The sequence below is a fragment of the Arachis ipaensis genome, chromosome B06 (assembly GCF_000816755.2).
Source record: "Arachis ipaensis cultivar K30076 chromosome B06, Araip1.1, whole genome shotgun sequence".
Taxonomy (NCBI): domain Eukaryota; kingdom Viridiplantae; phylum Streptophyta; class Magnoliopsida; order Fabales; family Fabaceae; genus Arachis; species Arachis ipaensis.
The window spans coordinates 55,229,310-55,242,442 of NC_029790.2; positions in this window are offsets into that span (position 1 = coordinate 55,229,310).

The following is a 13,133-nucleotide window of genomic DNA, read 5'->3' on the forward strand; positions in this document are numbered from 1 at the left end:
TGCTGACATGTGGAGAGGTGGATTTTGTTTGACTTTTATTTGATTGAGTCTAAACACAATAAATTTGATAATCATCCACGGTAACTGCAGGTTCTATTAATTAGAAAGAATTCTTCTCCTGAGCACCGTTTTTTTGTTCGTGAAATCACCTATTCTATTTCGTTTTAGACATGGCATGAGCCGGACAAACCCGACCTACATTCAGGACTGACCCAAATCCCAGATAGATACCAATTGGACCCTCCCTAAATCAAACTATTGCACCCCCTTCCTATCGCTTTCTTTACCTAACTACTAAAGTTAGCTTTGGTTGAAAAGAAAGAAATTTAAAAAATATATATTTTTTTAGATATATTTAAATAAAAAAATTAAAAAATATTATTAATAGATAATTTTATTTTTGTATTATAAAATATATTAAAAAAATAAAAAGATAATATTAAAAATATAAAAAAAAATATTTTTTAGTATTGGAAAAAAAAATTAGTAGATTTTATCTCTTTATTTTTTTCTTTAATTTTTTTTCAATCAAACAATGAAAAATAATAATTTTTTTTTATTTTTTTTCTCCTTTTTTTTTTTATTTTTCTTTCAAACAAACATAGTGTAAACGATCAAAATAGAGCAAGAAAGAACCACAAGAAAGCTTCTTTTTTTTCAAAACAGAACAACACTGATGGATGCAATGAATAGAACTACTACTGCTCAAAGTTGATGGCGTAAAAGAGAAACACTTCTATTGCTCCAGCGTTGATGGATGGAGGTGAAAAGTTATTGCTTTGACACCTTTGGATGGGAGAAAAGTGTAACATCTTAACTATCAAAATGTTACGTTTTCGACTGCGTTGGTCTAATAGGTCGAGTATTACGACGACTCTTAAAATATTTAATACTAAAATATGAGCCTATTTAAAACTTAAACCGTATTTTTAAAAAGACCGTTTAAAACAAAACATAAAGCCATACTTACAAACTATATACATACATATACATAGTATTAACTTACAAGCTTTACATAAAACAAATCCTATCCCTCTTACAAATTTTGAAAAGTTAAAAGGCGAGAAAAACATAAATACTAAAATAATATAAAATTATCGTCTAAACAGAAAAGAAATAAGCTTTTCTGAACTTTGTCGTCTATAACCTGAAAGAGAAAAGACCTGTAGGGGAGTGAGAACATCATCCTCGCTGGTTCTCACTATGGAGTTAGAGAATTGTTATAATAAGATACCTAAAAATAAAACTGTTTTAAAAATATAGTGATTAGCATCCGCCTTATGAATCTTTTCCAAACCAAAGATTCATACTCAAAAATTTGAAATCCTTCTTAAAGTGAAATCCGTTAATTCTTCAAAAATTCAAAACCTTTTTAAAAGTCTCTCCTAAACGGTATGAATGGCCAAACTATTCCAAGCATAGGCTCATTAAGTCTATGTTGAATCAGTTTAATTTTTCATACTTTTCTAAACTAGAAACACAAACCAAACATGGCCTTCGGCCCATCACAAAAATCAATCACGGCCATAGGCCCAAATAATTCAATAATCAACAACCAATCCACCACAATCCAACCAATTTTCAGTCATACACACAAGTAAGAAGGTTCAAACACAATCAAGTAGTTACATCAAGTAGAGCAATTAGCAATTAAACATAATTATTCACATAGGAAAACCAATTACAATATGCACACTCAAACAATGTCACATAGATGCATATGATGAATGCCTGCCCTATGGCTAATGAGTCTCATTTGTCGGTTATAAAGCCAAACCAGACATGTCCGGTAGCTAACCCTGAACAGAACCCCAAACAAGGAGCAAGTGGGACAATGCCACAACCCTTGCATCTTACCCGCGTACCAGGAGCAGGGAACAACTTTACTCTGCCTCTTACCTAGGTGGTGTTACAGTTCTCAATTCGGAACAAGCGGCGATAAAATTCCACCCTTACATCTTACCCAGAGTTTTGAACTCTCAACCGGAGCAAGTGGATAACACCACCTCATCTTAACCGGTATTTCGCCTCTTACCCAGAGCAAGTGGATAACACCACTGCATCTTACCCGAAGGCATATTACAATCAAATTCAAGCTCATTTTCATTATCCTACCAACTCATTCATAATCATTTTCAAACACAACATACAGCTCAATCTTTGGCTGTCGCACATGAGTCTGTCGGTGAATATAGAACATATTTTGCATACTTGCTTCGTCAATGATCGGCATAATATCAAATTGTATTAGACACCAAAAATTATAACGAGATTTTGGTACAGGATATTGCTCACTCTCCTCAACATATCGTTCTTCATACTTTGACAAAGACCATTTTAAAACTCTGTGAATGTCATGGTGCATGGAACCACAAACAAAATCCAATTCTCACATACAAAACTCACTCCTTCATGAGTATTTCGTATAATCTCACCGTTGTGATACACCACCAAATTTGCAATACCCTCATCACACCAAAAACATACTCAAGCAACTCTTCTCTTCACGATAAAATGATACCAAGTTTTGTCTTATATAGAGAGAGTACTTAACACGCAGACCATGTGTTGCATTGCCAACGAATCAAAGTGCGACATGTCGATATCACGCCCAACGTGCTAAGTCAGCACGCTCTCCACATGTTGACAGCACGACTCCCATATGCTGAGTTAACACGTTCCCCACGTGCTCAGTCAGCATAATCTCCACAAGTTGTAACTGTCCAACTGACATATCCATTGATTTACAAATACACTAAGACCAATTTCTATTAAAAACACCAGTAATATTTTCATATGAAAAAAAAATGGCCTCATATAAAAACTTAAAATATGTACTTATATATTCTAAAAGTACGTAAATTGAGTCATTTCTTTCGTTATAAAGACTGTTTTAACAAACAATGTATAAATATGCTTCTACAATTGTTAAATTGGGATATATGCTTCTACAATTGTTAAATTGGGATATGCCTCACTTTTACTAATAAAAACAAATAGTTTAAACCTCACCTAAATTTAGCTTTTCTTCATAAAAAAGAAATTTGCTATTGATGATGTAAGAGCATATGCAAAATGGCACTACAGTGGAGATTATCATCAATTATTTGAGGACTTGCATTGGTGGGCACAAGGATGATAGAACTAGAATCATATGGACATCGTAACAGAGCCTTCTACAGTTCTACATCGCAATTTTCTTTTAATTTTGTGTGCCAAGATGCAAACAAACAAAAGAGACAAAAAGACACACCAAAAATTTTGAAAAAAAAATAAAAAAAAAAAAACCAGAAAAGGGAGAAGTCTGACATGTCACATGTGTATGAGATTGCTTACTCTATATTATAGATAGATTAGCTAGGTGCTTCTGCAAGATGCATGGCTTTGCCGTCTCTTCGATAACCTCCACAATTAAAAACGAGGACTGTATTATTCAGGTAAGGAACTAACCGAACTAACCTACGTGGAAATTCTCTTTCCACGCACTCCTCCTTTGGCATGCAATAATGACAAATCCAACATTTCATTGTATTGTATAAGAACACTCAAACAAGTACGTTTAAAATATTTTTATATAAAAATATTTGATTTTATTTATTTAATAAATTATTATGTATTAAATTTTTATATAATATAAATTAAAAATATTATTTTTATTAAAAAATATTATTATATTTTTAAAATTATTAATTTGTTAATTTGTGTTTTGAAGTATTGAGACAGAGATCGAGAGACTAAAATTCAGTATCATTTTATTAGTTCAGAGACTGGAATTAAAGGAGGAGATGCTGGATTTTTTTAAATAAATAAAAAAATATTTTATTTATAAAAATATGTAATTTGTAGTATTTTTATCGATTTACACTTTATTACTTATCTTGTTTATAGTATAAACAAAATAATATTGTATATATTTTGTTTACATTATAAAATAGATAAGACACAATACGACGTAGGCATATGATGTTTGCACACGTGATGTGTAACATGGTTATCTTATTTATCGTATAAACACGATATACATAATGTTATTTCGTTTACAATGTAAACAAGATAAGTAAGAAGCGCGCCTATATATTAAACTCGTTTACAACGCCTTTTGAAATCACATTTTATCCATTTCTTCTACTTTTCTCCCTCTTTTATCCTTTTTTAATTATATTATCGAGGTACTCGGAGATTATGGTGCGTGCAGATGCACGAGATGAGGACATCAATCGCCTGAAAGCGACATTGCATATCGCTGGAGCAATCGACTTCCAGGTTAGTATTATTATTTTTATGTTTAAGTTAAATAAGCATATATTTATAGTCATAATTAGCGTACTTTTATAGATGTTATATATATTAGGTGGTAGAATGTATTGTTAATAAGTGTTAATTGATAGGGTTTGGTTTAACTTACTAGGTAAAATTATTTTATTAAGTAAATGTTTATTGTATTTTGTTATTTATTTAATTTGATTTCTATATTTTTAATTTTAATTTTGATAACTTGGTAGATATCTTTTTTTAGTCAGTATTAATGGATATGTATTATTTTAGTATTAGTTAAATTAATTTATTAAGTAAATGTTTATTCATTTTATTTTTATTTAATTTGATTTTAATATTTTTAATTTTAATTTTGATAGTTTTGTAGATAATCATTTCTAACTGTTATTCAACATTTTAATGGGTGGGTGCTTCCATAATTTTCAAACATGGTATGAGCATTCGACTTGGGATTGGGTGGAGCAGCTACTTGGTGTTAGGCCTCCCCATGGTGGACAGCAGGGTGCATAGAGGAAGGAGTCTTTCTCCATCAAACTAATATGGTTTCAGGACCGGATTTGGCATATGTCCAATACCATTGATCCAACCACCCTTCAATAGTATACGAGGTGTTACATACTGTTGTTGATTGGGGGTTACTTGATAACTGACAAGTCAAATAATTAGGTTCATCTTCGGTGACTGCCACTATTGGATGACTTTCAGAGATGCCGTGGTTTGTCTTGGAGATTTGTTGTGCTTGCATGGACGTACCACACTTTATGCTCTGCAGCACATTGAGACACCACTGAGATTGCTGGATGCACTCCACTTGTAGTTTCTTGGATATACCATAGATTTTTTCAGTGGTGTCCACCTGAGAGACAGGTTCTGACGTATCCCATGGCTGCGAGGTAACTATTAGTACTTATAGTTTTCTTATTCTTCGATTAAGAAGATCCTCTTGCATAAATTGATAAACCTTTATTCTTACATATGTCCACAGGTTGATAGGTATAGCTCAGCAAAGTAGGGACCAACACGAACAGAGATTCTTCAAATATGTGCCATCGATGAAGACGAAGGGCTTGTAATACTTGAAAGCCTCCATATAGACAGGAAAGACGCATAATGCCTTATCAAATTGCTGCAGTCGCGTACCACCAAGTGCCATCATAGTACGATACGACCCTAAAATCACATATTGTTCTGGGAGTACAACTCTACAATGCTTGGAGCAACCTCAGCACCTTATTGTATGACTCCTCCCAATCACCGTATATTTGCGCAATTACCTTTTGCTTCGCTATCCAGACCTTTCTATACGAAGGTTTGAAGTGATAGCTTTGCCTAACTACACCTTGTAGAATAGAGATATTGTCGGATGGGCTGGACTGTATCAAGGACAGGATGATACTACAGATGACATTGCTATTCAACTGTCGATGGTCTTGAGACATGGTGGGTGCTAAATATGTATGTGCACCTCTAAAGCTATGCATCTCCCTAACGAAATAAAATATACATGGTAGGAATTTATAACAAATATAATCATGATAAATAAGAAACTACACCATAATTAAACTTGACCTTGCAAATATTCGAGATTCTATTAGAGGGCAACATGAAGACTCCAAGGACATTCTATTGCAAATTGCCATCAATGCACATGCCACTTTAATCGGTTTGACTCCACAACTTGGTACTTATTACTTTTGGAAATGCGGTAATTCTTCACACCTTGCATTATTGCCTCTCTACATTTGAATCTATGGCTAACCTTAAACTCCACACCATCGTCTATGTTGTAATTGTCTCTATCCATGTTAGAAAATAGATTTTTCTCGTACATCGCATCCGGATCCAATGTATGATAACGACTGGGTACAACTGATAAGGTTGAAATTGGGTACGGGGCAGGTAGAGGATGCCAAACTGATTTGTCGATCGACATTTGATGAATCCAGATTTCATGGTATTTATTTTCTTTAATTGAGTGGATTTTATTGACTTTTCTCGCATTTATTTATTGAAATAGCATAGTTTCAAGATTTCTTCCTAAATTGTGCTTGAAAGTAAAAATATGCTTTTTAGACCCTAAAATTGCTAAATTTTATTTACTTTAATCCAATTCGATGCCTTGATGTGTTTGTTAAGTGATTTCAGGCTTACAAGGCAAATATGAATTGAAGAAGTGAGGAAAAAGCATGCAAAAGTGGAGAATTCATGAAGAAATAAGGTTTGGAGCTTTTCAGGGTTGTGCGTATGCACAGTGATGTGTGCATTCAGTTAGTGTGTGTACGCATACACCTGTGCGTACGCACAAGTTCTGACACATGACTTCATTAAATGCAAAATGTGGGTAGCAATTTCTGGCATTCCAAAGCGAAATCTAACTCATTTCTGAAGCTATTTCAAGCCTAATTCAATAAGGAACAAAGGGAAGAGCAATTAGGTTTAGTTTAAAACATGTTTTATGTCATTTTCTAGAGAGAAAAGCTCTCTCTTCTCTCTAGAATTTAGGATAGATTAGTTAAATTTCTCTTAGATTTAAGTTTTCATACTTGTCTTGATTTAGTTTTCCTTACAATTTCTTGTTATTACATCCTTGCTTTCTTAGTTTTACTTGTTATTTCCTTTATTTTGTCATTTTTTATCTTATGAACCCTTGTTAACTTGAATTTCCATTTAATGCAAATTGATGTTCTTATGTTAATTGATGTTTAATTGAGTTGCTATTATTGTTGTTTTGTATTTGGTAGCTTTAGATTTTATTATTATTGCAATTTTACCATGCTTTCATTTTATGCCTTCTAAATTTTTGATAAAATGCCTCTTTTAGTTTTAGAGTAGTTTTTCACACTCTTGGCTTGGGATTGAGGACTTAGGTGACCTTGAGTCATTGATGTCCATTCTTGATTGTGACTAGGATTGTTAGTTGGTTTGGTTTCCACTAACGCTAGTCTTTCATGAAGTTAATTAGTGAGTTAGCTAGAATTTGTGGATTGAGATCAATTATGTCTATTTGACTTATCCTCGATGTTAGGGTTGACTAAGTAGGATTAACACTTCATAATCATCCATGTTTGTGGTCAATGGCTAGGATATGTACCCTTAAATCTCAATCCTTGCCAAGAGGTCTTTTTAGCATTTGAATTTTCCTTCCTTTGATCAATTGTCTGAGTTTAAATTTCTTGCATGCTTCTCTAATTTCTTGTGATTTACATTCCTTGCTAATTGCTATCTCAACCCCCATTCCCTCAAAGCCAATAATTGAGTACTTGATTGCAATTCCTAGGGAGAACGACCCGGAATTTAAAAACTCTTGGTTATTTGTTTTGATTGTGATAATTTTGAAATTAAACTTTGATTGAGAGTTAATTGTCGGTCTAGACTATACTTGCAACGAAGAAGTTCTTTTCTATTGAGAAGTTCTAGACCAACATTAATCTCTCCATCAGCGTCTCTAGTACAAACTCCTCATTATCATCTTCAGAAGAACCACTACCGTTGCTATTGGTAATATACTCCTCATCGGACTCTTCACCATCCATGTCTGTGTATTCAACTGGACTAGCATAGTTTAACGATGGTGGTGCAAGAGGTGGATCATCCTGTATAAAATTCGAGTGGCCAGATCTACTACCACCGATATCCACAACCTCCACAGAGAGCTCTATCACTTGTTTCACCATGATTCTCCCATAGATGTCAAATATGAGGCGCACATGCTCGTTGCCATGGAGCCAAAATAGACAAAACCAAAAACTCCATTTTCTATCGATGCTAGCAACCTATATCCAACCTCTTTGCTCCCTCTAGCACAAACGCTCCTCAATATCAGACTCTTTAGCTCAGATAAAGAACTTACTCGTTGAGTGCCCAACAGAATGGGATTATCACACTTAAATATCATATAATGTCACTGTTTCTCATATGACAATTGGGATACACACTTACAACCACAAATCCACTACTACTAGATATTTTTTCTTAATTTTTGCAAGAAAAATGGAAGAGAAGAAGAAGTGAAATATTTTTGGAGAATACAAATGGTTGCAGTTCCTTTTATTGTTGTTGAAAATTTGTCGTATCGTATCTCGTTCATAGTGTAAACGTCATAACTTATCATTTATCTCGTTTATAGTGTAAACGAAATAACACTGTGTATATGTTGTTTACAATATAAACGAGATATACATGTTTCATATATTGTGTCTTATCTCGTTTACAGTATAGACGAGATATACACAATGTTGATTTGTTTGCACTGTAAACGAGATAAGTAATAGAGTGCAAATCGGTAAAAACGCTACAAATTACATATTTTTATAATTAAAATTTTTTTTATTTGTTTAAAAAAATCCAGGAGATGCTACAAATAGAACTACTCCCTAGATTCCATTGCATAAATTTGGAGAATTAAAAGGATTTTCATGTTTTTAATGTTTTATATATCAAAAATCAATAAAATAACATATGTATATAAATACATAATAACTAATTTTTATTTAAATGTAGCAAAAATCCTTTAAGTTTAATTTATCTGAGTAAAGTAGACACGATCTCTATCCATTTGCCCAAATAACCATGTGATCCTTGAAAAAAAATGATCCACTTCGTCTCCTGACCCTATGTTCCGTCTGCCAATATTGTACTTCTGTCATATTTACTGTCAAGGAATAACGAAACTTGCTGATGTGTCTTGTTAAGCTATTGATGCGGATGGTTAAAGTGGTGAGCTGGATGTTAGTGCCTGATGCACTTGCATTTTTAGTTGTTTTTCTTTTAAAATTTCATGCAATAAGTCAATAGTTATTGTGTTTTCAGCAATGATTTCATAGATTAGTGAGCAATGCTTTAAAGTGTATTGAATATTTTGGTTTTAAGGCGATTTTAAAAGAAAAATAAAACAAAACAAGAATCAAAAGAACCAGAAAAAAAGATTATGATACACTTTGAAGCTTATGATGCATTTTGATGCTTATGACACATTTTTGAAGTCTTCATTCATCAAATTTAGCCTCTGGACTCATTTACCGTCCAATGCCAAATAAGTGGTGTCCAACAGCAAAAAAGAAATCGTGCGTATGCATCCTATGTGCGTACGCACAACCGTGGCAGGAAGGGATGTCATGCGTACGCATCTCACATGCATATGTATGTTTTCAGCTTGCATTCAAAGGTTTAGAGGTTGTTGCGCGTACGCATCCTATGTGCATATGCACAACTAATGTCAAAATAAAAATCATGCATATGCATTTCACATGTATACGCACAATACTCATTTCGCGTCTAACACCAAATTAGTGGCGTCCAACAACAAATCCAAACAGAGAGGAAAATTAAGACAAGTCTTGGAGGAATGGATGGCGTCCAATGGCAAGTTCATGCCATCCAATGGCAAATGCTAATAGAGGCTAACTTGGAAGCAAGAAAGCTAATGCTGTCTAACACCATTAACTTGCCGTCCCATGGCAAGTTAGAACAGAGGCAAATTTTGGGCCATTCTTGAGGAAGAAGGCTTCTAATGGGAGGATTGAAGACTATCACAAAGCCCATGAGATCTAGTTGAGTTGGAGTTGAATTTAACTTGAATTTGGCAATTTTGAATTTGTATGTAATTTAGGATGGAGTATATAAGCCTAGAGAAAACACTTTGTTAGGGACTTTGACATTTTTTACACATTACTTCATCTTTGTAATTTCTCTTAATCATGAGTCACTAACTCTCCTCTATTGGGGGGAAGAGTTCTGTTGAAATTCAATGGATTAATGTGATTGATTCTCTATATTTGATTTATGCATTATTGCTTCTTAGGAAAGAGTTTTTCTTCTTCATTTCAAGGGTTCAAGTCTATTGGAAAATAGTTTAAATCTGAATTGAATTATATGAGATACTTGGAAGAGTGATCATACTAATTAATCTTGAAAACTCTCTCGCTCAATTCTTCTGATTCTAGATTTGGATTTGATACGTGACATAAAATCAACCTATTCCAGATCTTAAGGATTATGTGGTGCTAAATTAGAGAATGCACTTCATCTCTTCTCCTGAGCAATTGATCAAAGAATTGGCAATTGATTAAGTCAAGAGAGATTGAATTAATAAGGGATTGGGATTCATTCACTTATGATTTGCCAGAGATAAATAATTGCATGATTGAGGTAGAGATAAGATTTATTGCTCCTAAGAATTCAACATCTATAAACCCAATACTCTTACTATCATTACTTTCTTATCTTGCTTTATAATTGCCTTTACTTAATGCACATTTACATTGATTAATTTCCTACACTTTACTAATTCCAATCATTTACTTTTTAGTTATTTACATTCCAGTTATTTATTGTTTACATTTACTTTATTACCAAGTCATTTAAATTCGAGCTTATAATACTGATTGATCATCATTCAAAATTTGAATCGTCTAACTAGAATAATCTATTGATCATTGCTTACTCAATCTGTTGATCCTTGTGGGAACGATAACCTACTCACCGTGGTATTACTTGATGCGATTTGGTACACTTGCAGATTTTATCCATCTGAAGTTTTTGGCACCGTTGCCAGGGATCAATTGTGATTGACAACTACAAGTTAGTTGATTACCTAGATTAGACACTTTTTCCTTCCATTTTAGTGAATTACCTGTTTTTGTTATTTTCTTATTTTTAGTTACTTAACTGTTTGTATTATTACCTCACTGGGAATTCTTTTCACTTTGATAAAGGAAATCCCAATTTTGTTTGTAGCTTGTGTTTATGTAGAGCAAAGATAAGGAACCTCTTTACTTTGATCCTAAAATTGAACGAACTCTCTACCAGATAAGAAAGAGTACTCCAAAGAACTAGAAAGAGGAAGTTGAATTAGTGGAAAGGGTTAAAGAGTTCGAAGAAGCTAAGAAAGAACTAGAGCACAATATGGCAGAGAATCACAATGCCAACAATGCTCAGCATGCTAGAAGAACATTGCGATCATATATAAACCCTAATCCTGGAAATTATGGGAGCAGCATCCTCACACCCATTGTTGTAATACCCTAACATTCAAATTCTTATGCTCGAGTCATAAGTCAATGATAATAAGGTGGTACGACTCAAGGTGGATTCATAATATCTATATAGTTTAAAGGAATTATCAATCAAGAAGTCTGTAAAGGAGTAAAAGAAAAATCACAGACAAAAACACTCGCATATCAAATAAAAGAGGATAAAGCATGTTTGGGAAGCGAAGATAAAGTATAAAATTATTGGAAAGCTCTGGATGTCTACTTTTTAATGCAATAAGAAGCATATCATTTGGATCTCTATAGCCCAAGTTATGTTCCTTTGAAGAGGACAAGGTCACGCTAGCAGGGTTGCATGCATTGTTGAGGACCACGGCCATTCCAGCACCCACTCTAGCACCCAGTCTTGCTCCAGGGCTTCGTTGCAGGGTGTTGACTTTGCCAACTCTCAATCCAATGCCAATTCAAACGCCAGGGCTTCATCTTTTCACTTTTGAGAAGAATTTTCTCCCTCACATTTAGTGTCCACCATGTAGTGTCATATATGGTTGGAAAGCTCTAGATTCCTACTTTCCAATGCCATTAAAATCACCTTATTTGGAGCTTTGTAGCTCAAGTTATCTATGTTGGAGTATGAAGAAGTCAAGGTTGCAAATCCTTTTAAAGCTTTCTTAGTAGTTGGTGTTGTCCATTCCAACTTCAATTCTAGTGCCCAGTCTAGCTCCAGGCTTCATTGTTGGGCGTTGGTTTTGCCAACTTCAATTCCAGCACCCAATCTAGCTCCAGGGCTTCATTGCTAGCCATTGGGTTTGCCAATTCTCAATCCAGCGCCCATTCCAAATGCCAGGTCCTGATATTGTTGCTTCCTTTCATAGGTCATGGGCTAAGCTTTTAAAAGCGTGGCCTAAGGTTCCAAAGTGTATCCAAGCTACAAAGCGTGTCCAAAAGCACATCTTTTCTTCTTTTGAGCTTATTTTGTACTTTTTGCTTCTTTTTCTCTCATTTTCTACACAATTCATCAAATAAAAAAGATTAAAGCAATGTATGACTTAAGCACAAAAAATACTCAACAATTGGGCATTATGAACTAATTTTTGATATGAAAAAGCATAGAAAAACATACATGATGCGCATGCATCAACAATATAAGATATTCCAAGACTATTCCAAAGAGCCTTTGCTTTGTTACAATCACAGAAACAATGCAAGGTAGTTTAAGGATGATTTTCACAGCGCTGACAAGAATTACTTGTGGCCAAGTTGTGAGTGCACCGAAGCTCATTAGTGGGGACTGCATCATGCAGGGATTGCCACAACAACAACCTAATCATCTCTAGAATAAACATCTTCTACAACTAATTCCAATTGCATTCTGATCCCGGTGGTACTTTTTTTTAGCTTGCCATAGGTATCCACTTTTTTGTGGTATAATTGGTAGAGGAAGAATGATTCCAGAAACAACTTGAAATGTCATGGCAAAGACTAAGGATGGGAAAATTTTTTAAAAATTGTTTGACATTTTCGGAAGGTGAGAATATAGCTTGCTAAAATTCCAACTTCCATTATGTATCACATCACCAATCAAAAGATAGAGATTAGCTATATGAGCATAAGGAAAGGCATCCGCCAAAGTACCAAAAGAGGACCACGGTTCAAACCATAATGATTAGTGCAAGTTCCCGCAATTCCACACAAAAACCATCCTTTAAGTGATTATAAGCCTTCATCAAACTCTTGTAAACCTGGGATGCTCCATTCGTATTTTTCCCAACTTTGGAAGGAGAAAAATATTTCTTGGTCAGGAGTTTTGTCCAAATCTTGTCTTTGCTATGAAGAAGTTGCCAAACAATCATTTCGAGAAGAGCTATG